We start from the raw sequence: 23,726 nt of genomic DNA on the forward strand, positions 1-23,726 counted from the left end.
AGTTTCATTCTTCTGCATGTTGCTGTCCAGTTCTCCCAGAACCATTTGTTAAAGAGACTATCTTTTTTCCATTGGATATTCTTTCCTGATTTGTCAAAGATTAGTTGGCCATATTTTTGTGGGTCCAATTCTGGAGTCTCTATTCTATTCCATTGGTCTAGTTGTCTGTTTTTGTGCCAATACCATACTGTCTTGATGATTACAGCTTTGTAGAAAAAATGGACAAATTCCTAAACACCCACACACTTCCAAAACTCAAACAGAAAGAAATAGAAAACTTGAACAGACCCATAACTAGAGAAGAAATTGAATCAGTTACCAAAAATCTCCCAACAAATAAGAGTCCAGGACCAGATGGCTTCCCTGGGGAATCCTACCAGACATTTAAAGCAGAGATAATACCTATCCTTCTCAAGCTGTTCCAAAAACTAGAAAGGGAAGGAAAACTTCCAGATTTATTCTATGAAGCTAGCATTACTTTTATTCCCAAACCAGACAGACACCCAGCAAAAAGAGAACTAGAGGCCAATATCCCTGATGAATATGCATGCAAATATTCTCAACAAGATACTAGCAAATCAAATTCAACAGCATATAAAAATAATTATTCACCATGATCAAGTGGGATTCACTCGTGGGCTGCAGGGCTGGTTCAATATTCACAAATCAATCAATGTGATATATCACATTAATAAAAGAAAAGATAAGAACAATATGATCCTGTCAATTGATGCAGAAAAACCATTTGACAAAATACAACATACTTTCTTAATAAAAGCCCTTGAGAAAGTCAGGATAGAAGGAACATACTTCAACATCATAAAAGCCACTTATGAAAACCCCACAGCCAATATCATCCTCAATGGGGAAAAGCTGAGAGCTTTTCCTGTGAGATCAGGAACACGACAGGGATTTCCACTCTCACTGCTATTGTTTAACATAGTGTTGGAAGTTCTAGCATCAGCAATCAGACAACAAAAGGAAATCAAAATTGACAAAGATGAAGTCAAACTTTCACTTTTTGCATGACATGATACTACACATGGAAAACCTGATAGACTCCACAAAAAGTCTGCTAGAGCTGATACATGAATTCAGCAAAGTCTCAGGACACAAAATTAATGTACAGAAATCAGTTGCATTTTTATACACCAATAATGAAGCAACAGAAAGAGAAATAAAAAAACTGATCCCATTCACAACTGCACCAAGAATCATTAAATACCTAGGAATAAATGTAACCAAAGATGTAAAAGATCTGTATGCTGAAAACTATAGAAAGCTTATGAAGGAAATTGAAGAAGATAGAAAGAAATGGAAAAACATTCCGCGCTCATGGGTTAGAAGAATAAATATTGTTAAAATGTCAATACTACCCAAAGCTACCTGCACATTCAATGCAATCCAAATCAAAATTGCACCAGCATTCTTCTTGAAGCTAGAACAAGCAATCCTAAAATTTGTATGGAACCACAAAAGACCCTGAATAGCCAAAGTAATATTGAAGAAGAAGACCAAAGCGGGAGGCATCACAATCCCAAACTTTAGCCTCTACAACTGAGCTTTATTTCAAGGGAAAACTCTGTGATATGGTGTAGAAGAAGCACTTCAAAATATATCCCACAAGGCACAAAGAGTCTAGCTAGAAGTCAATCATTGTTGGACAGCTGTTCCCAGAGTATGGATTCCTTGGTGCTTCCAGCCAGCTGCTGTGTAACAGCAGAGCAGCCTCTCAAGGCTTTGGAGAAAGCCATTAGACAGATACAGATACTGGTGTTTGGAAGTCAGGAACACGATGTATCAACAGCTTTGGCTACATTGCATCCCTTCATCATTTAGAGCCACTCTTCCTTCTATTAAGTTTCACTCCATCCTGTGATAGCTTCTTCAGGCTGGTAAACACTCAAAATTTCTATCAAACATGCTTTACATGGAAAGGTTTGTAGGACAAACTATACTCTCTGATGCTAAGGCCACAATTCATACTCATCACATACTTTATTTACCACCTGTTTGAGATTTTCTTTACCCTCAGCCAGCATTTCTATTGATCTAGGATGCTTAATGAGTGGGGTAACCCAGAATTTTATGCCTGAGGGATCTGAGACCATGGTTCTTGTACTCCTGTAAGGCAGTGGTTGCTACAACTGTCCACCAAGAGCTGTCATGCATGTGGAAGTAATCAGAGGTAAGTCAGTGACTTTGTCAAGTCCCAGACTTTCTGCTCATGATCAAAGAGCAATTCTATCTCCTCATGATAATCAGGGATTAACTGATTATCAATGACTCGTGTTAATATAGCATAGCAACTCTTTGTTTTTGCCTTGTGGTCTTTAGGCATGAGGAGCTTAAAATTGCCAGGCATAAGATATAAATTTAGAATTAGTGGAATCTTTGCTGTGCCCCTGATAGAAGTACCTCCTCATCCACTCCCAGGAACCAGAAACTAAATCAGTAGAGCCAAAACTTGTGGGAACAGAAAGCATAAATTCTTCAATTGGATTACTGGGAGTGACATTTAGAAAAACTTTCCCTATATCCACATTTTGGTTCCCAGACCAGGGACATAACACTGTAAAATAGACATTGGTTCAGTGTCTATACTTCACTTTGAAGGACAGCACTGCACCCACAAGCTGGAATCTCAGGTGCACTATGAAGGGGCCCCTGCAGTGTTAAATTAGGAGGGCAACTTCTGAGTGATGAACTTTGTGATAGGCACCAGGAGAGTGTGTGTATGTTCACCGTCACACCGTCTTTCCTGTGAAGTGGGTGCCTTGGCCCTAGTGATGTTACGTACGAATCCCATGATAATAAGCACTGTTAGTCCTTACAGAGTGATGCTGGTAATGGGACTTCACAAAAGGAGAGCAAACCTATGCCCAGAATATGTGCTGATTTTGTGAAAGGGTAAATTTCTGCACTTCTGGAGTAGAAAATATGTGAAGTAACCAATTTGCTATCCAAGTGGCTGTTTGGTCTCCTAGAGGGGTGGTATTATACTGAGGACATAGTGTCAGTCTCCACAGCCTATCAGCTAGACCCACAGCAAGCTCAGTAGAGGTGAGAGGAAGCCTGTGCTTCTGACCACGTGCAGCCTCTGGAACAGATGGTATCATGGTTGGGTTGGCCTTCCTGGGTTGATTAGATGTGAGACAGTAAACTTCTCACATACCAGCTCAAACTGAATTCCTCTGACCATTCCCTCATAACTGAATATTAATCCTAGTACTCCAGTCGAATTCGTATTCCTGGTATTTATTTGAAACAGATACATTTTAACCTTGAATATATTGCTCCTTCTAAATTTTTTATTTTTAGGTGCCTTATTTTCAGATTGTATTTTGCCTTACTTAGTGTTGATTATAACATCTGAGAGCACATTTTTCTCATTCTTTTTGAATTAAACCTACTAAATACTTTATATTATTATAATGATGAAAATAGTTATTATTGAACAGTAGCAGGCAATATTCTTGAATTATAAGCATCACAAGGGCAGAGATCTTTGCTATGTTCATAATATATTCCAGAAACCTATAAAAGTGCCTAGCACATAGTACATGTCAAAAAAATTATTGATCAAATAGATTTTCCATAATACTCTTGTAGGGTATTGTTATCCTTATCTTACTGATGCAAAAGTTAAGGCTCAAAGTGGTTAAATGACTTTCTAAAAGTAACACAGTCAGTGAATGGCAGAGGGAAAATTTGGACTTAATTCAATCTGACTTCACAGGTGTCACTTTCCCACAACTCAATAGAGATTACAGGGTGACCCTGATTGTCAGACAACTCATTGTCACACAATTGATTTGTGTTTCCCAGTATTTGGAAAACTCAATGGGGGCAGGAAACTTTATCAGATTTTGTAGCCATAGGAATTAACAAGTAGCTTGACACAAAATAGGCCTTCCATAAATATTTGTTAAATAAATGGCTCTGATTTACTCAAATAGCTCAGGTGAGTTTATGGCCATAGGGAGTCTGACTTTAAACCTGCTGTGTCTATTTATTGATCATGAGTATCATCATTCTGCCAGACTTTTCAGGTTCAGTTACACAGGACTTAGTTATGTAGCCTCAGACACAAAAAAGGGAGGCTACTGCTAGGTTTAGCTACTAACCTTGGAAATAAGAAGGTATGGGGGAGAGCAAAAGATAGGTTCACATTCTGCCAGTACTTGAAAGCCACTTTAACAGAAACACAACCTATAATCCTTGGTTAGAGAATTATCTCTGACATTATTACTATTATTTATGATTATGATTCTTATCACTGACTCAGTTATTATTTTGGATTGATTTGTTTTAACGGTACTCAAATGGTCCCCAATGACTATGGAGTTTTTCCCCATAAAAATTAACTCACATGGAATTGGATTCACTTAGAACTTAAAAATGGGAACAGAAAAGTGCTCCTTGAACTTAAGTGATCATACATTTCTAAACTAACATATTCAGAGAAAAGATCTTCCATGCTTGTACTTGTTTTCCATAGATCCTATATCTTTTGAGATTTCTTATTTAATGTGGGAATTAGCATTTAGTTCCCAGAAGGCATTAGTGAAAACATTTTTCCTTTTCACGGAATTCACGGGCATATTTTGTTTTGAAATATGAAAATAACTTGTACAGATGTAACAAAAGTGCAGAAAAAGAACAAAAAAAATTAACAAATGCATATTTATGGGATCAAAGAAAATAAGAGGTAATGGTCCCTGTCACAAGCGTAAAAAAGAATTAAGCAAAATTACCAATCTAATTCATGTTTTCATTCCATAATTCAACATAAACCCCTATTTTCCCTAATAAAAATGTAGCCTAAAATTTACTTTATCAATCAACAATAATATTCTCAATATAATTGTCAGTGTAAGAATGGCTAACACAATGAGAACAGCTTTTACTAGTTACAGTTAGGCCAGTGTGACAGACAGACAGACAGACAGATGGCCTTGGAACACTGCTCTGGTGCTATGACAACTGGCATTTAAAACTTCCTCAAATACCAGCAAAGAGGCAAGGAGAAATTTTACCGTATTTCTTTTACCTGAGAATTTTGACTGTCAAAAATGAGATAAAAAGGGAAAAATATCACCAGGAAACTTAGATTGTTTTAGAAATTTAAAATTCCTAAATTTAGAAATTTTAGTTTCTAGGAAGAAAAAAAGAAACTTTAGTTTCATTGACATTCAGTCTTCTGATTTTATACCTGAGCATAGATCATTTAAATATGTATTTTAATATTTCATGTGTGTGTGTGTGTGTGTGTGTGTAGGTGGGTGTGTTGCTGGTTAAATCTATCATATGTCACTTTTGCTAGAAAAACTTTTGATAGGTTTAGTCTGAGTAACATCACTGCTATTATCATTTTTTCAACAGTAGGGGTGAAAATATGAATGCGTAACATTAGATTATATCCCAGTGGAAAAGAACTAAGAGAGTTTCTGAAGCAGAGTAGGGAGGTTTGCAACATTCTGTTATAATTAATGCTTTTCCTGGTCTTTGGATAAGGAGGCGTTTATTGCCCTCTGCTCTAAGCTGACATATTCTATGATGAATTCGCTTTGAACTGTAAAACAAAGAGCTTTTTCAAAGTATAGACTATAAAGAGATGATAGTTTCTAAAAGAGTGACCAGTATGATGAGAGAAATATTTCCATTCATTATGTAGGTTTATATTTTACCGTACAAGATTAGGAAAGTTACTCTTTTTATACAAGGATCGGTGAAATAAATCTCAGTAACAAATGCAAAGTTGAATTTTATAATTCAAAATTAATATTGATAATAAAAAGTAGCTCAAAATCAATATTGATCAAACATTTAAAGTATTTTAAAACCATGAATAATGTCAGTACCATCATGGATATTGCCATAATTATATGAGGTCTGGTAGACTAGGTAACAGAGCAGGAAATCCATGAGGTTCTTGTAAGAGATTACACCCCAATAGCAACCATGCCAAAGGACCCCTTTTTATGAGGTTCCTCAATCTGATGGTTACATTTGGCATTACCTGAAGAGATCTTTTAACTTGGAACTTTTAGAGAGCCACTGTGCTACAATATGGCATGAAACATAGAGTTCACCAAAAGTTAAATGAAACTTAAAACACCAGTGTTGCCAAGGCTTAGCTAGAAAACCTTTCTCTTATTGAGGTGCCCATAGTGGCATAAGGCATAAAAATCTGAAATCATGGAAATGTAGGGAAGACAGAGAAGCCAGGTAGCAAATCAGATACAGTATTTGAGACCTAGGGTAGGTATGTGTGGGAAGGAGCCAAGGCTGGATGCCAGCAGTGAATGTTTAGCAGAGAGCTGAGCCAGAGCAGTACTGAAGATTTTGCCAAAACACAAATGTGGAAAGCAGGTGAGATGGCAGGAGGTGAGGACACTGGGTCATCTAAGTTAATTAAGTAAACTGCATCTCTTCCTGGCCTGGGGCTGTTTATAATAGGCTGCTGGATGTGTGGCACAGGGAAGTGCTGACTAGTACCTGAATAATAGAATACTGCTGAGACCATAAGTAGGATTGAATCCAGCAGTGCCTCTGAGGCAATTCTTTCTGCATTTATCTTCTGGTTTACCTTGTTCTCTGCCGGTGCCTCTTCTTTGAAGGTCCATGTGCCATGCTCATCTGGTTGCTTCCTGATGTCTGCACAAACTGGTACAGATATATATATATATATATATATATATATATATATATATATATATATATGTACATACACGTGTGTGTGTGTTTGTGTGTGTATATATATAGTCTTGTTAGTAAGTGTCTTATGGGAACAATAGCATTCTCTGTTCCTTAGTTTTCCTCAGCACACCACTGTTCAATAGTCCTTTTTATCATATGACAGAGTGCAAAAAGTATACCAAAGATGAATTATAATCTAGAAATGTTTCCCATTACTGGGAGTTACAAGTTTATAGTTTTGGGCTAAGAAATAGCAATTTTATTCACTTAGTATGTATATTAAGATCAAGAGAAGGAGAGAGGGAAGGAGGGGAGGACAGAGAGAGAGAAGAAAGAAGGAAAGGAAGGAAGGAAAGGAGGGAGGGAGGAAGGAAGGAAAGAAGGAAGGAAGGAAGGAAGGAAGGAAGGAAGGAAGGAAGGAAGGAAGGACTTCAGAGAGAGAGAACAATGACAGAAGAACCCAGCCAAGTCAGATGAGACTTCCAACAAGGAGTGGCCTGAGCAGAGTCCTGAACAACTGAGTGGGAGTTATCCAGGGAGAAGTGGGGGTGGGTTGAGATTTCTGGAGAGCAATTTCCAAGCAGAGGGAAAAGCTGGAGATGAGAGGTTGGGGCACATGACAGGAATGACAAGTAGTTAGATGTGGTGCCAAGTGAGAGGAGGGTGATGATGAGGGATGAAGTTGGAGGCATAGGAAAAGGGGAGAGCGCAAGGGGCTTTTGCTGTGCTAGGGGATTTGGACTTTATACTTATGACTATGGGGAGTCCAAAAAGATTTTAATTGGTACGTTGTCATGATCAGATGTGTGTCTAGAGAGTCATTCCAATGGCAGTGTGAAGCGGTGGTCAGAGGTGGGTAAGGCTGAGAGAAGAAGGCCAGGTAGAAGGTAGTTGCAGGAGTCTAGGGGAGACTTGATGGTTACCAAGACTATGGTAGTGAGGGTGGAGCTCAATATAAGTGGGTAGATTGGAGAGGTTAAGGACGTAGAGTCAGCTTTTTGACTGCTCTGCTTATTATTTCTTTTTTAAAAATGTTTTAATTTTTAAACTTTTTTTCAGCTTTATGGATGTGTAATTGACAAAATCGTAAGCTATGTAAAGTGTATAACTTTATGACTTGATACACATATACATCGTGAAAAGATCCCTGCTATGAAGTTAATGAATTAATTAACACATGCATCGCCTTACATATTTAGTTTCGTTTTTGGTGAAAACATTTAGGTTCTATTCTGTCAGCAAATTTCAGTTATATAATATAGTGTTATCATTGTGTTGTAGATTAGATCCTGAGAAATTTTTCATTTTATAATTGAGATTTATACACTTTTACCAACTTCTCCTTATTCCTCTTCCACCTCCCAAGCCCCTGACAAGCATTTTGCTGCTCTCTGTTTCTATGAGTTTGACTTTCTGTTTACTTATTTTAAAAAGATTCCAGGTATCAGGGATACCGTGTAGTGTTTGCCTATCTCCGCCTGGCTTATTTCACTTAGTATAATGATCTCTAGATTCATCCATGCTGTTGCCAGTGGTAGGATTTCCTTATTTCTTAAGGCCAAATTATATTCCATTATATTTATATCACAATATCTTCATCCATTTATCCGTTGATGGACACTTAGGTTGTTTCTATATCTTGGCTATTGTGAATAATGTTGCAATGAACAGGAGAGTACTGGTATGTCTTCAAGATAATGGATTCATTTCCTTTGCATATATACCCGGACGTGGGATTGCTGGATCATATGGTATTTCTATATTTAAGTTTTTGAGAACCATCCATACTGTTTTCCACAGTGACTGTACCAATTTACATTTCCACCAACAGTATACAGTGGTTCCCTTTTCCCACAACTTCACCTTGCTATGTCCTGTCTGTTTGGTAATAGCCATTCTAACACGTGAGATGTGATATATCATTGTGGTTTTGATTTGTATTTCTCTGATTATTAGTAATGTTAAGCACCTTTTCATGTACCTGTTGGCCATTTGTATGTCTTATTTCTTACCTATTTGCTACTGCCTAGGTCTGTGTAATGCTGAAAAAAATAGGGATCTGACTTTCTTTGTTTTCTTCTCAATATAAACATCTCTGCTGGTGCCTTCTCTTGAAGGCCTCCTATAGAACAATGCCTTTTGTGACTACGGGGGGTAGATTTCATACACTTGCCTGAATTTGGGTGCGAAAAATAGCTTTCTTTTTTTAATGTTTATTTATTTGGAGAGAGAGAAGGAGAAAGTGTGTGAAAGCTCATGAGTCAGGGAGGGGTAGAGAGGGAAAGAGAAAATTCCAAGCAGGCCCCATTACTGTTAGTGTGGAGCCTGACTTGGGGCTGGATCTCAGGTCATGAGATCGTGACCTGAGCCGAAATCAAGATTCGGACACTTAGCCAACTGAACTACCAGGCACCCCAGAAAAATATTTTTCAAACACAGTGTTCAATAGAAGGATTCCATTCTTCAGATGATTTTGTTTGGTGGTATTTGCTGTCTCACCCTCCTGTTACTACGTGGGTTTCAAGCTTTTTGCCTGTAGCATTAAGGCGGTCATTCTGTTTGTCTGTTTCATACTCAATCATGCTGAAAAATCTTTCTTCAGGAGACTGAGCTAGTGTCTCTGATGACACTTTGACAACAAGATCAATGATTAGCAAACATTTGGGTTCATCAGAATCCCCTGGGGAGCTTGTTAAATAAAAGATTCCTGGGCCCTGCCTTCAGGTACTCCAATTCAGGATGTGTGGAATGGGGGCCAGAATCTCCATTTTTAATAAGTGCCCTAGGTGATTCAGAAACAAATGATCAGGTAATTATACTACCCACTCTTCACCCCCCAAATCCCTATGATTTAATTGTTTATATTTTATCTTATTTTTGAAGTGGAACTTGAAATAAATACATTACAATAAATAATGAATAAAGACCATGATTTTTGTATTATGTTCATTTCACTATTTATTTTGTGGGCTATAGTCAGTTTAAAATAATGAAGGTATGGAGCTTATTAGGTGAATGGCAAGGTATTCCAGGATGTTAAAAGTGGCTTTGCCTGACATTTAGAAATTAGAATATCCTGATGCCAGGGCAAGGAGCAGCTGTGTCATGCTGTGGGACATACAGAATATGCATATGTTGGAGGTGGAGGTGTATTCTGGGACAGTGACACCTGGGGTGTGTGTTCCACAGTCAGGCAACACTGGCATCACTTGGGAGGCTGTTAGAAATGTAAATTCTCAGACCCACCCTGACCTACTGAATCAGATCTTCTGGGGTTTTAGGGTTTCTTGTTTTAACAAGCTCTCCAGGTGATTCTGAAATACATGCAAGTTAAGAATAACTGGTCTAGTGCACTTCTGTCTCTCCATGGAGACTGTATGTTTGGGTTTTTAAAGTTTAGCAGTGTATCTTAAATGGTAGAGATATTGCCTGATTTGTTTCTCTAGAATAAATCCACATCTTAGAGTGTATTTAGTTAGGACTTGGTCCACCCTTAAGTGAGCAAAACAAAACAATAGTGGATTTAAAAGGTAGAAATTGCTTTCTCTCAAAGTACAAGTTAGGAAGAAGGATCCAGGACTGGTTAGATACTCCACAATATTGGATTCCCAGTCTCCTTTTATTTTATTTCTCAGTCTTGCAAGCATTGCATTCCCAAGTACAACCATTATGTTACAAGGCTGCTCTGTCCAGAGCACATACATCTACGTTCCAGACAGCAGCAAGGGGAAAGGAGAGGATGGACACTTCACAGGAGATTCAGACACTACTGCCACTTACATTCCGCTGGCCGGGGCTGCACAATTGGTCCTCTTTAGCTTCATAGAAGGTGGGGATGTGGAGTGTTGATTCTAAAAGGTGACATGCCCCACTGAAATTCAAGAGTTTTATTGCTGAGGAAGATGAGGAAAAAGAGAAATGGGGTGAAGAATAGGGGGATGGATTTGTTGTTTCTGTCACCCAGGAAGTGTACATTTGTGATGTGTTCCTTTTCTACTTCTATTTTTTTTTTAACTTTTTACTTATGTATAGTTACTTATTCATGCATTCTATCTTTCCACTTCAGGTTTTAATCTGTTTCTTTAGTCATTCTCAATGATTTGGGGGAAAGGATGCTTAATCCTATGGATGTTATTATGATGAAATGATCTTTATTGTATCTAATCTCTATCTATCTATCTATCTATCTATCTATCTATCTATCTATCTTTGTATCTGTCTGAATGCGTACATAATGTGTCCACGACAAACTTTTACTTCTCTTAAATACTATTATTTACCAATTTGTTATATATGTGAATGTATAAGGAACTTTCTGTTTTTTAAAATAATGCTTCTAATGGCCCACTTTCTCAGAATTTATAAGTTATGCCATGTCAGAGAATGATTCCAGAACCTTTAGGGAAATATCAAATTTACATGATAATATCAATGACTTATTTTAGGCCACTTTAAATAATTCACCCCTCATTTTTTCCAACTTAATACTTCCTGACATTTGAACCAGACAATGGCTGAATACAAATGTTTTATGTGCTCTTTAGTGGAGACACCTACTGTAAAATGGTTATTGAAAAGCCTATGAATCATCCCTTCTCTAAAATATTCAGTTCTTTAAGCTGATTGCTATTAGCTGTTCATATTATTTTAATTAGAAGAAAACATGGCTGCTGAAAATCAGCTGAAGGTTCTATAAATAAAAGTATCCATCCTGCAGAGTCAAATTTTAATTAACCTTTTAGTATGCCAACCTTTCCACTAGCATTTTTCAGGGCTTTCAGCCATTCATTTTGTTCAAAAGCCATATGGGCTATTTTTCATCTGTATATAATCCAAATCTATGAGAGAGCGTTCCTGGAATACAAACGCACTGTTCATCAGCTGTCACTTAAATACCTTTATTTAAATGAAAAGACATCCAAATGCAATACAGTGTGGTGTGATGGAGGAGAAAATACACAAGATAGAATTTATCTTTTTCCCATTTATCTACTCATTTGAGTCACAATTTGTATCCTGATCTGCTTCAGGCATGTTAGGTTTCTTAACGATAGACTACTTACTGGTGATTAAAGCAACACCAGACTGTAATTACTGGGAATCAGTCCACTTTTCACTTCTAGTCATTATCCACATGAAAGGTGTTTTCATAAGCTATTTGTTGGAAAATCCATAGATGACATAAATAAGTATTTTCTGTGGATTGACTTTGTATGTTGCTCTGACCGTGACCGTGGAAGAAATGCCAGTTCAAAGTACAAAACGTAGCTAGACCTGAATTCACTTCAGTTCCTGGTTACCAGAAAAATTAATTTTCAGAAAAATGTTTCTAATTGTTATGCAGTCAATGAAAACCATCAAACACAACCATGGCAACCACTGTCAGAACCTGACCTTAATAAGCAAAGAGGACTGATATTAATTCAGTTTCTATGGTTATAGTCAAAGTAAATGTGATATTTTTCTATTTAAAATTTACAACTCTCTGTGATTATTATAGTAATCAAACATCAACTACATCAAATTTATTAAACTTACAAAAGAACGAAATGATAAAACTCTGCAGTTTGCAAATAATACTCTGGATCTACAGTGCTGATTTGGTGAACCCAGTTTTGAGTAGAAAGCACAAGGCTGACCACCGAATGCTTGAAGCAATTCATTGCTATGATCCTGCACTATCTGGACATTTCCACTTCTCTGACCACTGCTTTTCTGTCATTTGGTTATATCTCTTTCTGAAATTCAGTTCCTTTCAGGTAAAATACTTTATAATCTATACATACACCAACATATAAATGTTAGTTATTGCTATTGGGCAGGTCAGAAAGGTAGACAATCAGGGAAAATGCTTAAAACCAAGGGTTCAATGAGTATAGAACCTTATGGTGAAGACAAAGTGAGAGTCTAGGGTGAATTAGAGGGGAGAGAGAAGGATAGATGTGGATATGAATGGGCAAACCATACAGCCAGAGTAGTAGCATCTCTGACATAGCTCCCAACCTTCTCTCTCCTCCAGCGTCTGCAAATACTTGCCCTCCCCTACACTCTAACCATGCTTGGTAGGCAGTCTCTGAAATGGCCTCCAGTGATCCTCATCTCTGGGTACTTATATATACCCTTGGATAATCCCTTCTCCTTGAATGGGTCTAGTAACTTGCATCTGAAGAGACAAATATAGAAAAATTAATTGGATATTACTTCTGTGATTTGATTACAAAAGATAATAACTTCTATCTTACTGGCACGCTCTCCTGCTTTATAGCTTGTTTCACTCTCATGGAGCAAGCTACAAGGTTTTGAGATACTTTCTGGAGAGATACACATAACAAGAACCAAGGGAGGCCTTCTGGCCAACAGCTCGTGAAGAACCAAGGCCTCAGTACAGGAGCTAGGAAGAATTGAGTCTTACCAATAATTACACGACTGAGCTTAAAAAAAAAATCCTTTCCACTTGAGTTAAGTCATGCCTAGACTCCTGACCTACAGAAACTGTGGGATCGTTGCTACTGTTATTTTAAGCCATTTGGAATAATTTGTTACACCACCATAGTACTACCGCCAGATTCTGAAACAGCTGTACAATCCAGCCACATAGAAGGCAAGGGGGAAAGAGCTGGAAAATGGAAGGAAAGAGTCCTCTCAGCATATAGACAGGGATCAACATCCAGAGATGCAGATCAGGAAGAGTGGGAGGGAAGGAGGGTGAGGAAGAGAAAAAAAAAAAAAAGAGAAAGAAGCATAAGGCATACTTTCCCTCAAAGATCAATGTTAAAGTAGAAACAGGACAAGGACAACATGAACATGCTCTAAAAACAGGGTGGGAGGGTGGTACCATAGTACAACCAGAGAAAAACTTGGCTCTTAGAGTGGAGTATATTGTAAGATCTCCTACTCCTCACAGGTTACTCCAGTGAGTTACTCCATTAGAGAAGAATAATCCATTATATTCATAATAGATCTCTCCATAGGATACCTGGTTTAAGAACTTGCAAATATTTATACTGTCGCAGGAAACAGAACTCAGACTTATGAATCATACATTATATACCTCATATTTCATGCGTTATCATGTTTTATATTTTATATTCAATTGTAGAGTTGTCTTTTTCCTCTGATTCATGCAGATATTACAGGGTGATGTGAATGGAGTGTGTGTGTAACATAATCTGAAGAAACTACACTGTGATGTGCTCTCTGAAGCCACTTACCGCAGCTGTCCCACTGAGATGCCTCTAACTCACAAAGTGCAGAGTTTGCAGTGTATGCCACCCAGAAAAAAAAAAAAAAAAAAAACAAACATGTTTCTGCAGACATCTGTGGCTTAGCTGATAATCACAAAGAGCTTTCTACAGTTGTCATCCAACTTGGGGTCCGGAGAATTCTCACAATTCCATCAGGGACTGTTGAGAGAACTGTTTCAGGAATATGGTGAGTGATCATCTTAGATCTCAGATATAAAAATTCCCATTAGGTCTTTTGAATTAGAAGTTTTTCCAGGAAGACTTGCTTTAGCAGTTTGTATCTACTTCCAGTGAATGAATAGCTTCATCAAAATGACTGCTGGCTCTCAGCACACTCTACTTCTTATATCTCTCAGATTTTCCCAAAGAGATTGGGCTCCAGTGTAGGTGGAAATGGCGCCTATAATCAGGATCAGAATCTCTGCTGTCTTTTGCTCTAGCTACTGATCTGTGCCTCCTGTAGAGAAAGGGGTGGCTGGGATTTTCCTGCTAATGCTCCACTGGGCCTACCCAAGGCTTAGAGCTGAACTGTACTGTTATAGGCTTTAAGTGTTAGCATTTTCTCAATATTCTAATTGTTTTGCTTTGTTTACAAATATGTGCAGCCATTAGGCAGACTGTATTCTCTTCCATATCCCACTTGAGATGAATTCACCAGTTTTGGTAGTCAGGAATCCTTGTGACCCACTTCAAGTTCAGGTTTCTGCTGCTCTCGGAACCACAACTAGTTTTCCAGTGCTTAAGTCATGGTGCCTAATGGCTATTTTATGAGAACTTACTGTAATTAAAAAAATCTCTCTTGATCTGCTCATCTTCTCTTAGGACTTGGCTTCCACGGGAAGATGAGGAATGGGCAGTTTTTTCCAGATATGTCATTACAGATCCAAACTCCAATTATAGGCATATGAAGATACGTTTATGAAACAACTTTTGAGTATCAATATCAAACATTATATTAACTTTCTCTGATAAATTTATCTCACATACACTACCCTCCTTTTCCTTTCAATATAAGTGTATTACTTTATAATAGGTTTATTATAATTTTCTATACTGATTACCATGTAATTTTAAATAATATGTTTAAATTTTGTCTTGATTCATCATTTACAGATAGTCCCTCTTTCTCCCTTATGATCAAAGATGAGTTAGTATTTATAAGAAAACAGTTTATTTGTCAAACAAACTCTGTCACTAATGCCTGTATGGAAATAATTTTTCCGTTCTGCACTCCTTTCCAACAGCTACCTAAGAAAGGAAGGATAATTTTGTGAATCTTTGCGTATATGAAAATATCTTTATTCTACTCTTACTCTTTTTTTTTTTTAATGTTTCTATTTATTTTTGAGACAGAGAGAGACAGAGCATGAGCAGGGGAGGGGCAGAGAGAGAGGGAGACACAGAATCTGAAGTGGGCTCCAGGCTCTGAGCTGTCAGCACAGAGCCCGATGTGGGGCTCAAACCCACAAACCCTGAGGTCATGACCTGAACTGAAGTTGGACGCTCAACCGACTAAGCCACCCAGGCGCCCCATATTCTACCCTTACTCTTGAATGAAAAAATTCTAGTTTGAAAATTTCTTTCTTTCTGAATCATCAGGTGCTGTTGTTGAAAAGCTTGATTTAATTCTGATTCTCATTCTTTGGATGGACTTCTTTTTAAAATTGTTAATATTATTATTAATTGTTTAGGGTTTTGTCTTTAACATAGTATTCTAAAATGTCATGAATGTGCCTTGTTTGGGATATTTAAAAAATTAACTGTGCTGGTACATTTTCGGGTTCTTTTAATCTAGAAATGTACATTTTTTAGTTTTGGAAAAGTCTGCTTTTGAAGATATTTTTATCCCCATGACTCCCTTCTATTCTCTTTAGGAAACTCATAATAATTAGTTGTTTGAGCTCCTGGTTTGATGTTCTTAATTCTTAACTTGTCTCTCATATTTTCCTTCTTGACATTTAATTTATTTCCAGTCTTCTGTAGAAACTTTTGTTTCAACTATGTTATTTTAGTTCTTCCTTCTAAGGGTCATCCATTTGTATTGATGCAAAAATGTCTATCTCCCTGATGCATTAATTTGAAGTTTTGGTTTTAGTTTTGAGATATTCTTGCATCTCATGCATTATCTCTCCTCTGGATTGCTTTTCATGGTTTTCTTACTTGGTCTCTCTCTCTCTCTCTTATATTTTGGAGATTTTTCACACATATTTCCTGATCCTTGGTGATCATTCCTCCTTAACAACAAGGCCTTCAAGGTCAAAAATAAGAAAATAGACCTATATGAGTGGAATGTCTTTTATCCCACTGTGCATTAGTCTGAGCTAATGGCAAAGCTATGTGTATGTGTTCTGATGATGTTTATATGTTAAGCATTTTATATCTAGTTGAATGACAGGAAATGTCACTTCCAATAACTATTGCAACTTTGGAAAAGAATGGATAATTTTTTACTATGGATTTTTTCAGAGTTCCTGAGGGCATATCTGAAAGATACATATCCCTTCCAACGTGACTTTGTCATAAATATCACCTACAAGGGTTGAATTCTAATCAGGGTTCATTAGTGAGTGAAAAATATACTGCTGTACCTTATGACATAAAGACTTTGGACTGCAAGATACAAATGAATAAAAGAAATGGTCTGGCAAGGAAAAGGATGCAAATGTCCTGGGATCTCACTCTCAGCAAACTCAGTCCTTTCTTTCCTCATACAAAAAGAATCTTGATCTCACGAAACAGAATGCTTAAACCTCACAGTTAATGACAGACGGTGCTCAAACTGCTGTGTACATTTGAGTTTTCAGCATAGCCCTGGGCTTACAAATATCCAGCTACTTTAGAAAAAGTTTTCTTTATCATTCATAAAAAATGCATCAAAAATCTTTCACCGACAATAAAAGATTTTTTTCCCAAGGCAAAAGAATAATTAGCCTGATTCTTGCTTCCTTAGTCCTATTCTTGCAATCAAACAAAATAGAACCAGACTTGAGATGCAGGCAAGAATTACCTTCAGGGACTTTTACTAGTAGGGCAAAAGAGGAGCCTTCTTCCATCTTATGTTTAGGAACTACCCTCCAAAGACCCTGGAGCTAGAAACACTAGTATTTTGTACTGTTCTTTTTTGACTCACCAATCTCCCATGTAACCGCTTTTTTGGGAGAAAGGAGTTGGTGGTGGAGGAGGGAGTTCCTGACTTTATTTATTTATTTAGTAACTTTCTATTTTTTAAAAATATTTATTTTTGACAGAGAGAGAGAGATAGACAGAGCATGAGCGGGGGACGGGCAGAGAGAGAGGGAGACACAGAATCTGAAGCAGGCTCCAGGCTCTGAGCTGTCAGCAAAGAACCCAACGCAGGGCTTGAACTCACAGACTGCAAGACCATGACCTGAGTCGAAGTCGGACGTTCAACCAACTGAGCCACCCAGGCGCCCCAATAATTTTCTATTTTGATATACTTTCAAACTTACAGAAATGTTTCAGGAATAGTACAAAGAACTAGAAATACCCACATAACCTATACCCAGATTCAATTATTTACATTTTGTCCCGTTTGCTTCCCCTCTTATATACTTGCATATTGTTCTTTTTTCTGAGTCATTTGAAAGTAAATCAAAGAGATCACAAATTTTACCCTTAAATAATTTACTGTGTGTTTCCTAAGGGCATGTTCTTTCTCTTACCTATCGATAACATAGTTATCAAAATGACATTTCCTTACTTTTTCCCTATTCAAGATCCAAACCAGGAGCAAGATTTACATTTATGCAATTTTTGTGTCTCTTTGGTATCTTTTCATCACTATTTTTCCTTCCTAATTAACAGGTAATTTGTGAAGAGATACTTTGAGACTACATAAATATCCTGTTCATCAAACTTTTATCTACTAGATTTGATGTCTGCTCATGGCTTTCTAACTCCATTCTTTCTTCATTTATTGGTCTTCATTCTACCATAAAAAGTGCATTTCCTTTTTCCTGCATTTATTTTTTTTACTCATCCGTGTCTTTATGTCAGTATGGAGTCATGGATTCTTATTTTACTCACCAGGTTATAATCCATTACTATCAGTATTTACTTTAGTGGTCAAATAGCCCCAGGTTCAGCCAGTGGGAGCCTTTTTGAGTTGACTTTTATATTCATTTGACACATTCCTTTACTTCTTTACTTCCTTACTTTCTGTCACAACAAGAGGTTCCAGGCTTATCTTGTACTTTTCATGTCTTAGTGCTGGTATCGTCTAATTCTCCTAGGAATTCTGATTCCATTTAATGGAGAATAAATTTAGAAGCCAAGACCTGGAAAGTAGGCATGTCATTGCTACTGGTTTGTCTTTGCTCCTCTGCCTTCTCAGTGAATAGAAAATATACATGTATGTGTGTGTGTGTGTGTGTGTGTGTGTGTGTGCGCGCGCGCGCACGCGCACATGTGTGAAAACTTCCTCCAATTATCTTCAACATATTTATTCGTTTGCTCAAGCCTAGAGTATACAAAAGAGAATTTCAGAATTGATAAACCATAGCAAACCTACTAATTAGAGTTTAATATTTACTCAGTTTTCTGTTTGAGGTAAATTGAATAAATTGAAATATATAAATCATAAAGATACAATTCAATGAGGTCTGAAAAAATAATATACCCATGTAGCCCTATCCATAACAAGATATAAAACATATTCCTTACCAAAAAAGTTCTCTAATTCCTCTTCCTGGCTAATGAACTCTCTCAAACCCCTAGAAAACCACTCTTCTAATTTTCTTCACCTTAGATTGCTTTTTGCCTTTTGAAAAACTTCACATAAATGTAATAATGTGTGTGTGTGTGTGTGTGTGTGTGTGTGTGTGTGTGTGTGTGTTGTCTGTGTGTATAGAAAGAGAGAGAGAGGGAGGGGGAGAGAACGGGGGGCAGGGCAGAAAGAGAGGGAGAGAGAGTCCCAAGCAGGCTCTGCACTGCCAGTGTGGAGCTCGATGCAGGGCTCAAACCCACAAAATGCTATATATGACCTGAACTGAAATCCAGAGTCAGATGCTTGACAGACTGAGCCACCCAGGCGCCGGAAGTAAAATGTTTTTGAGATTTACATGTTGTTGCATATATCAGTACCCTACCTTTTTATTGCTCAGTAGTATATCATTGTATAAAATGTCAGTTTATCCCTTCTTTTATTGATGGACAATTGAGCTGTTTCCAGTGTTATGCTATTGTGAATAAGTCTGCTATGAACATTGTGTACAAGTCTTTATGTGGACATATGTTTTCATTTCTCACAGTTAAATACATAGGAGTAGAACTGCTGGATCATGTGGTAAGAATGTGTTTCACTTTACATGAAACTGCAAAACTCTTTCCTCAGTGGCTTTATCTTTTTGTATTCTCACCATGATATATGAGAGTTCCAGTCTTCCCGTGTCCTTGTCAACATTTAGTATGTTCAGTCTTTAAAATTTTGGTTATTCCAGTGAATGTGTAGTGTTAAATCATTGTGATTTTAAATTGAATTTTTTTGGTAACTTATGATGTTAAGCACTTTTTTTATGTGCTTATGTGTTTCCTTTGTTATTTGTTAGTTTCATTTATTAATATCACTAATATTATGAATGATTTTGAAAAAATCGTGAGTGTTGACTTTTGTAAAATATTTTCTGCATCTATTGAGATGGTTTTGTCTCATTTTATGTTCTGTTAAAAAGATGAATTAGATGGATGGATATTTTCAAGGAACTAACTTACAGTTTTGTTAATAATTTGTTTTCTATTTTATAGTCTTCTTTATTTTCTTTGTCCTACTTGCTTTTGTTTTAGTTTGCTCACATTTTACTGGATTCCTAACATGGACTCTTAAGTATCTGATTTCAAGTCTTATTTTCTAACATAATCACTTAAAACTACAAAATTTCATCCAACGACTGCTTTACTCACATCACACAAATATTGATATGTTGTGTATTTACCATTATTCATCAGAAAGAATGTCCAATTTTCAGCCAATTTTCACATCTTTTACCCATTAAATCGTACCATGTTGGTAACTGTATTTATTGTTTGTGCGTAAGGCTCCAGGTATCTGCTTTCATGACCTGTGTTGGCCACAGTTATCAAAATAGTAAAAACAAAAACAAAAACAAAAACCTTGTGCCTAATCCCAGAGTCAGTCATCCAAAATTAACTAATGGTAATTTTGTCTGTGTTTTATATTTGAAGTTGATTCTACAAATTCATCATCATGGAACCTATCTCAACCTCCATTATCATAGAGATATGATTCACATGTGTAGTCCTTGGAAAATGTGTTAAAACCATGCTTCCCCCCTTTTTGCCTGTCCATTTTCCAAACTCCTTTTGTATTTTAAGAAATATCTCATTCCTAGAATCTTGGTTGGATCCAGAGCCCCAGTTCCCAGTACAGAAGCCAAAGGTTGACAAACTTTGCTTTCCTCTACCCCTGGCATTTATGTTAGTGATAGCTGTAGGTGATATTAGCTCAACAGATAGAATGCTTCTGCCTGTGATACTGACTCCAAAGTAGTAAATACAAAGATGGAGGGACAGTTGAGAATATAGTACCAGTTGCATTGTACAACAATGACTGCAATGGCATCCAGTGGTTTCTCCGGTAATTCCCAGTGACGGGATCTGATGATTCTAAGGGCAGTGGAGCTAATGGCTGCTTTCTGACCAGACTGGTTTTACAGGGTGACCTCACCTGATGCTCTTCTGCCTGTCTGTTTGGTTCCTGCCTGTTTAGGGAGCCTGATATCCAGTTTTCCTAACAATTCTTAATATCCTACATCTTTCCAGTAAGACCCACTTCTGCTTAAAGTAGAACTGATTTTTCTTTCTTGAAACTAGGAAACCTAACAGTTATAGGACTCAAGGACAAAGGTCAGAAGGACAGTTTGTTGCCAATAAATAGAACTTCAATAAATGAAAATCCAATGTATGTAATTCTCGTTACTAGGTAGCAATAGCACCAACTTTTCAGCTTGAAGCTGTAAGTTAGGGGAGTACGTGTAACAGAATTTATTGTATTCTTAAGTATAGAATGAGGAAATTTATAGATTATTGTAAATGGTGTGTGCTAGCAAATGACAAAGGGTATATCCTAATTCTTGTATACAAATCAGGTTTTCATCAGTAATGTTAGAGGTAGAGAATTATTAAAAAACAGATCATTCTAATTCTTTCATGGGATGGTATAATATTACACTCACCCTAAAAATTCCATTAGAAAAGAATACTGCATATTAAGGAAATAGTTATATGATTTTATGGCAAAAATAGCTCAGCTTAGTTTTTTTCTAGAAAGTAAACTGTGTGTGTACTTGGAGTTGTACAGTTACAGTATAGATGATATGGCTCCCCACTCCCAAAGTGTAACCTGGATGGATGCTATCAGTAAGAGTTAACATTTACTTTACTACTTACACTTGTACATAATTTAGAATATTTTTTAGCATTAATTTCCTCTTTAACATTTTTAGGACATTAATATTAAGATACAGCATTAGAATGGAAGGTTACATGAGCACATGACTAGAGAGACACAGATGTTGGGCAAGCAATTAGGCATAAATAACATTAAACACTCTGCTCCTTTTTTTCCCACAATAGTGTAACTAGTCTCCTAAAGTCCATCTCTCAGAAAATGACACCTTTTAAACTTTAAATCTAAATTAACTTAGAAGTTCATGGACACATATTAATGCTGTTGCATACAGAATTGACTCAGATGTGGAATCAAGATTACAGCCTTGATGAGGAGGAAGGTATAAGTAGGGAATCAACATTTTTAAAAAGTTCCCTAGGTGATCCTGACATATAGCTATGTACTAACTTATGGCCTCAGGGTCTTACCTTCTACCCCAAATTTTCTGCAAAGGAATTGTGGTGCCAGGTTTTTTAAAATAAGAGAAAACAAGGTTGTCTCTATTATAACAGTGTAAATTATGACTTCTTAAAAAGCTACAATTGATTATTACAAAAACATTTTATAGCCATCCTGGAAGAGAAAATAATCTTCTACTTAAACATATAATTCCTTAATAATCCCTGGTTGACCAAATATTTCATATTTTATTACATAATAAAGGCTCTGGGAATTTTTACTTTTAAGGTGAGTAATAATGTCAGCTAATATTCTTATAGCCACTCTTGAAAGGGTGAAAGTCATAAACTTCGGGTCAGATGTATCTTCAACTTGGAGCAAAATTATACTCCTTTCTACTTTCACCCCAGTCTTTAGTAATTGATTTGACCTCTGGGAGAGGTATTAGCAGTGCTTATAAGCTGTTCTCTTTTTCTTTTTAGCTGCTTGACACCTCTTCACCTTCACTGACCAAAGTCTTCTGGGTGATTCTATAGTTACTGACAATCACAGAAGACTGCCTTGAGAAGTCATGTGGAGAATAAAAATCCATTTCCTCCTCAACTTTGGGGGTAGAGTAGGGTGGTGGATTATGGAATATATATATATATATATATATATATATATATATATATATATATATATATACATACAGACACACACACAGTTTTGAATATAAAAAAGCATATTTTAGTAAAGTATAATAAAAAAGGAATAAGAGTGAATAAGTGCTATAAAAGGTATAAAAAGCAATTATACTTTATACTGGTAGTGAATAAAACTGAAATAAATACACGTAATTTGAATAGCCTGAAAAGGTTAACATTATACTTTTATGTTTTATATTCAGAAGTTACCTGGGGGTGCCTGGATGGCTCAATCAGTTGAGCGTTGGACTACTGGTTTCGGGCTCAGGTTATGATCTCATGGTTTGTGAGCTAGAGTCCTGCGTGGGGTGTCCATGCTAGGCGGGGAGCCTGCTGAAGATTCTCTCCCTCCCTCCTTCTTGTTCTCTTCCCCCACTTCAAAAACAAAGTTACCTCAAGAAAAAATCCAAACGCAAACTACGTACATTAGTTATGTCTATGCTACTCAAATTAGGAAGCCAGTGTGGTGCTGAGTGACAGGAGCGGGTGCAGAATCCACTGCGTCTTTCAGCAATTTGTTCTGACTGCTACACAGCGAGTTGCCCAGTTTCCACTCACATTTTCCTGTTTGATTGTAAGAGAGCGGGACTCAATGGGAGTTACTCATTAAGATTCCATTACAAAACTGTATTTTCTACCAAATTCTAAAATTTCCACAGACAACGGTGTATAGTAGAGTACATTTTAGGAATGGGCTGTATGATTCTCTTGGAAAGAACACTGTACTCTTTATACGACATCACCTCCAGGCACTTTTCACATTTCCACGAAAATAGCCAGCCAAGTAAGTTCCTAGAATAAATTCAGTCACCAGGTGTGTAAGTAAAACCAGAATATTTGTGTAGCTATTTCTAGTCTCTTTTCATCACGAATAAACTTTGTTAGTCTTAGTATTATCAGGAAGCAAATCTAATGAAGAACTGGGGAGATGTTCTTGAAAGGTCATCACTAAAGGAGTTACAAGCCTTTTTCCTAATTTTCGGAGTTTACCAGTTTAGAGCAAAACGTTTAAAACGATTGCTTTGCCTTGTATACACCATCAGAGCTCCAAGCTTACCGCCTGTTATATGCAGGGTGGTACCCAGAGGAGGGGGCAAGGAGAGACTAAGCGCCCCTGATTACTGAGGCATTAGAAAACCCTCATCAAATGACTCCCCAAACGAAGTGAAGCTAGAAGAGGGTTACGCTGGCCTCTGTTTCCCAAGGGGCGCTTGGGCCCTCGCGAAGTGAGGCTTTCACTTTGATTTCCCTTTAACGAAGCAGGTGAAA

The 23,726-nt window shown here is 37.1% G+C and overlaps 1 long non-coding RNA gene across 1 annotated transcript in view; it reads left to right on the forward strand.

Moving 5' to 3' along the window:
* The window catches only part of LOC109263437 (uncharacterized), a 78,773-nt gene extending 61,399 nt beyond the window's left edge, over positions 1-17,374 (forward strand). Inside the window, exon 4 of the long non-coding RNA XR_008422950.1 lies at positions 17,237-17,374. This is a non-coding gene — a long non-coding RNA (uncharacterized LOC109263437). The remainder of the gene's footprint in view (positions 1-17,236) is intronic.
* The last annotated feature ends 6,352 nt before the right edge of the window (positions 17,375-23,726 follow it).

The sequence above is a fragment of the Panthera pardus genome, unplaced genomic scaffold (assembly GCF_024362965.1).
Source record: "Panthera pardus isolate Hobbes unplaced genomic scaffold, ASM2436296v1 HiC_scaffold_17, whole genome shotgun sequence".
Lineage (NCBI taxonomy): Eukaryota > Metazoa > Chordata > Mammalia > Carnivora > Felidae > Panthera > Panthera pardus.